The sequence below is a fragment of the Triticum urartu genome, chromosome 5 (assembly GCF_003073215.2).
Source record: "Triticum urartu cultivar G1812 chromosome 5, Tu2.1, whole genome shotgun sequence".
Lineage (NCBI taxonomy): Eukaryota > Viridiplantae > Streptophyta > Magnoliopsida > Poales > Poaceae > Triticum > Triticum urartu.
Window position 1 is genome coordinate 478,347,943 of NC_053026.1, and position 5,074 is coordinate 478,353,016.

Here is a 5,074-nt window from a genome sequence, read left to right on the forward strand (position 1 = left end):
GCCCGTGATTATGCAAATCAAATCACGGGCTTTTAACAGGCCAAAATTGTCAGGATCCGATTCCAAGTCACATCGATCTAGCCGGTAACACCTCATATCACTTTGCGGCCTCACGCACGGTATTCCCATGGGTGTCGCCTTACCATGGCCCGGGACCATTTGCGCCTTTTGGCTCACGTATATGATAGTGTCCCTAGCATCCATATGACAGGGAACCCGGGCCGACATCGCTAGTCGTGAACCCAAAGCGGCACCAACCTATGGGAACAGGCATACATTAATCACATCGAGCACGTCGGTTAGCAGCGTGTGAATCCGGGCAGTAGCACTGGGCTAACAGGACTCCGGATGTCACCGCGAGACATTTCCCCGAAGGAACAGACACAGGAACGAAGTGAAAGACATGCCGGCCAGTCAAGTGTCCTGAGCAGTAGTGCTGGGCTAACAGGACTTCGGTGAACCGGGCTGTAGCGGACTACTATGGCTCATGGAAGCACTAGACTACATTTCCCCATAAGAGAGGCTGCCAAGGATAAACAACTAGATTGTCGGAACCCACACATACCAAGCATTTCAATCATACACACAATATGCTCAATATGTGTAAATACAACATGGCATCACAACATAACTCTACAACTCAAGTATTTATTCATTAGGCTCCGAGGAGCAAGATAATACAAACATGGGTCTCATGACCCAACAATCATAGCATACAATGCAAAGCACATGCGGAAGCTTAACATGTCTGAGTACAGACATCTACAATGAAAAAGGCTAAGAAGCCTGACTATCTACCAGATCATGCCGAGGGCACAAGATCATAGCTGAGGTATCAAGCTAAACGTCGAAGTCCACGCGGAACTACTAGCGAGATTGAAGCCTCTCTACAAAAACATAAATTAAGCAAACGTGAGTACAATTGTACTCAGCAAGACTTACATCAGAACTAACTACATATGCATCGGTATCAACAAAGGGGGTGGTGGAGTTTAACTGCAGCAAGCCAGCTTTGACTCGGTGGCTAACTTGAACTACGACTGCAAGCAACTCTTTTGGGGTGGCGCACACGAGTCCACATATTCACCACTCAATACACCACTATGGATCCGCTCCCGTCTCCCTACGAGAAAGCCATCCATAGCACTCACGCTTATCTTGCGAGTTTTATGGTATCCACTTTCACTTGTCTATGAACTATGCAAGGGGTCCAAGTTTCCATATCCAAGGAATCCGGCTATTCGAATAGATAATGATAACCCTGCAGGGGTGTACTTCTTCACACACGCTCCCACCACTTACCACCATATACCCGTCATGTATCTTGGCAACCTTCAAGCGGAAGCCTGGCGAGGGTGTCGGCCACGGCCTACCTAAACACTTAAGTCTCTAGACCAGGTTTATCGCCTATCCAGGTTCCATCCGCAGGGAGTCCGGCCGAGGTTTCCACATACGGCCTCGAACGATGTGAACAGGGTTCCCGAGACACCAAATGGGCACCCGGTACACCATGCCACGGTGTATCTACCGCAACATAGCCCACCCCTAGGGTCAGCGCTACGCACAGCCGCCAACACATAACCTAGAAACACCAGAAACTAGTTGCAACTCCTGGACAGAGTACTAGGGTGATTAAGAAGTCGAGAGGGTCAATTAAGGATCCCAATGAGTGGTAGTAGCTGTTCATGGATCACAGACACAGAACTCAGTTCCTGAGGACGGCTGCAATGAGACAACCCACCATGTACTATTACATGGCCTCTCACCGCTACCTTTACCAAAAACGTATTCACACACTTAGCTCACACACGGTAGGACATGTTCACACACCTCCGATTCATTCCGATGAATCAGACCTGATGCAACTCTATGCAATAGCAGGCATGACAAACAAGCATGAATGAGTAGGCACATCAGGGCTCAAACAACTCCTACTCATGCTAGGGGGTTTCATCTATTTACTGTGGCAATGACAGGTCATGCATAGGATAATGGGTTCAACTACCGCAACAAGTAACAGATGAATCGTTGTTGTCCTAATGCAGTAAAAGAGAGCAGGAGCGAGAGAGTGGGGTTGTATCGGAATGAACAAGGGGGGTTTGCTTGCCTGGCACTTCTGAAGATAACATTGAGTCTTCATCAGTGTCAACGATCACAGCGTCGGAGCAGCGTCTACCGAGAGGGGACAATCACCGGCAATAGAGAAGGAACATAATCAATGCAATGCACAACATGATGCATGATAATGACATGGCAATATGTTGTTGATTGATCTAATGCAACTAGCAACACAATTAAATGAAGTTGGTTTGAATACAAGATTCAAATTCAAACTCCATATATGATTAGTTAAATGCCATTTATTTGTTTTGTCCAAAACAGAGGACAAACATTGTTCAAACATGCATGAAAATGCCATAAACAGATTCCTTGAATTTTTCTGATAATTTTTCATATATAATTTATATCATTCCGAGTTACGGTTGAATTTCTATGAATTTTACAAGTTTTGGGTATTTTCTGAAATTTCCTGAATAAGAATAAATCCAGAAAAACCTATTACTGCATCAGCATGACATCGGTGTGACGTCAGCAGGTCAATAGAGAGGGTCCAAGTCAAACCTGACTAGTGGGTCCCGCGTGTCAGTGTAATTAGTTAATTAAAATATTAATTAGCACTAATCCTAATTAGTCAGCAGGGCTGGGCCCTACCTGTCATTGACCCAGGGGTCAAACTGGCCCACCCGTGGTTAAATGGGGTCAGCGGGGTCAACTCGCCAGCGTTTAGCCACCGGCGAGGCCAAATGCGGCGGTGCAGGTGCGGGTTTCACCCACAAGGCACCATTTGGCGCGCGGAGCACAGCTATGGGATGCGGACGCTCGTTCGCATCCAACCGTGGTGGTGGTGCGGCCGGGTAGTGGCCAGAGAGGCGCCGGCGAGCACTTCCGTGGCGGCAAGAGTTCGGGCGTCGAACGAGTCGATGGTGCAGGGCATGGAAGGAGCCGCGGTTAGGCGTGTTGGACTCGTGGGGGTGCGGTGATCTCAGCGGTAAGCTCGGGCGCGTGTTTGCACGGCCGTAGCCGTGGTGGCGACATGGCCGGCGGCGAGGAGCAATCGGCACCGATGGACATGGTGGCTAGAAGGCATGGGCGAGCACAGGGCGAGAGGGGAAAGAGGCAGGGGCTCACGGCGACTCAAGTAGAGGCAACGGCGAGGCCGGGGACGAGCTGAAGCTCGCGAATCCCCGAAGAGTTCGCCGGCGGCCAGGGGTTGAAGACGATGTCGGGGACGGCGCTGCAGGGCTTCTGGCGGGGCGCGGCGCAGTGGAGAGGAAGAGGGGGTCGAGGCGGAGCGTCTGAGCACATCGGCGAGGCGAGGCAGTGGCCGTGGCCACGACAACAGCGAGAGGCGGCGACGATGGCTCTCGGGTGCGTGCGGGAGGAGAGCCAGAGGAGGGAGAGGAGAACGGGGAGAGACTGAGAGGACCTGGGGGCGCGTGGCGTCCACAGGGCGTCGTCGGGGAGGCGGCAGCAAGCAGGAGGTGGCCAGGCGCGTCGGCGGCGCTCGCCACCGAGCTGCTTCGTGCGCTGGCAAGGGGAAGAAGACAAGCGTGCCCCTGGTGGGCTGGGCCAGTTGGCTGGGCTGCCAGCTGGGCCGGCCAGGTGGGCTACAGGTGAGGTTACTCTCTCTCTCTCTTAATTTAGTTTCTGTTTTCTATTTTTTTTCTTTTCTGTTTTGAATTAGTAAAAATACTAATTCATTTTGTAAAATCCTGAAAATAATTGTGGGCACTTTTGAAACTATTTCCAATAGCCCTCAAATGCTTTCAAGATTATTTGGACATTTAAAATATTTTATAGAATTTAAATGTCCAAATTCAAATACTTATGATTTAATTCAAAAATCCAGAATAGCCTCCAAAATATGTAACCATTTTTGGCAGAAGGTTTAGCCAGGACCAAAGATGGTGAACATTTATGAAGGCATTTTGGGTTCATTGAAAAGTTTTAAGTTTGAACCTAGTTAATTCCTTTAATGCTAGGGTTTAGGCAATCCCCATTTCAAATTTTAATGGGATTTAATCATGATGCAAGATGATGATGCAAAGACAAGCAAGGGCTAATCTGGGGCTGTGACAGCTCACCCCCACTAAACAAGAATCTCGTCCCGAGATTCAAGACGTGAGGTAAGAAGACAGAGGGGACACTAGCTAACATGAACTTGTCGATCCAATTGTCCTTCCCGAATATGTTGGTTCATTGCTCCAATTGATATTGACGTCCTTGCTTTCGAGATCTTCATCCAACACGATGGCGACAGGGAGAAACTCTATAGGAAACGATCTCCTCGAAGATCGAGCACTCAAGATCAACTCGTGGAATGAGATGTTGAAACATCTTGAGTTGAGACACAAAACACATCGAGGGGGATGGAAGAACAATGACAGGGTTTGATTTGATGGGCAACAATTCCACGCTTAGAAAGATGGTGGATGGTGTCAAGGTGGCGAGGGAATAATTGCCATGATTCCATAACGGGGCACCTTGGGGGAGGTGACTCGTAGAACTTTTCCCTTAAGTGGCAAAAAGAATTACTTTTGATACGGAGATCATTGGAACTCTGCTTACCAGCCTAAGGCAATTTACAAATGATCATTTGATGGAGTTCGAAAGAGTGGCATACTCAAACTAAAGTGGATGATGTGGACTACCTTGTTGAAGACAACGCAATGGATGACTTTTGCTTATCATCGGAGACGGATGGAACCCGTGGGAGGACCACTTTGAAGTTGATCCTGATCAGTAATTACTGAGAAGGGTAGTCCGTAGTAGGATGACACAATGGCGGTGCAAGCTAGGAACAAAATGCAAATGCTAGGAATGATTCTTGTAATTGGGGAAAAACTCAACAGTAGAGAGTGATTCCACTGTTTGAATGGTTCTAGCATAATCGAGGGAACCGAGAGCACAACGACCCCTGAGGAACAACTTCTAGAATAAGTTGCACTAAATCCTCATGGAGAAGATGGGCAAATAGCTCAATCAAGATTATACAACGATAGATCTTCCGGCT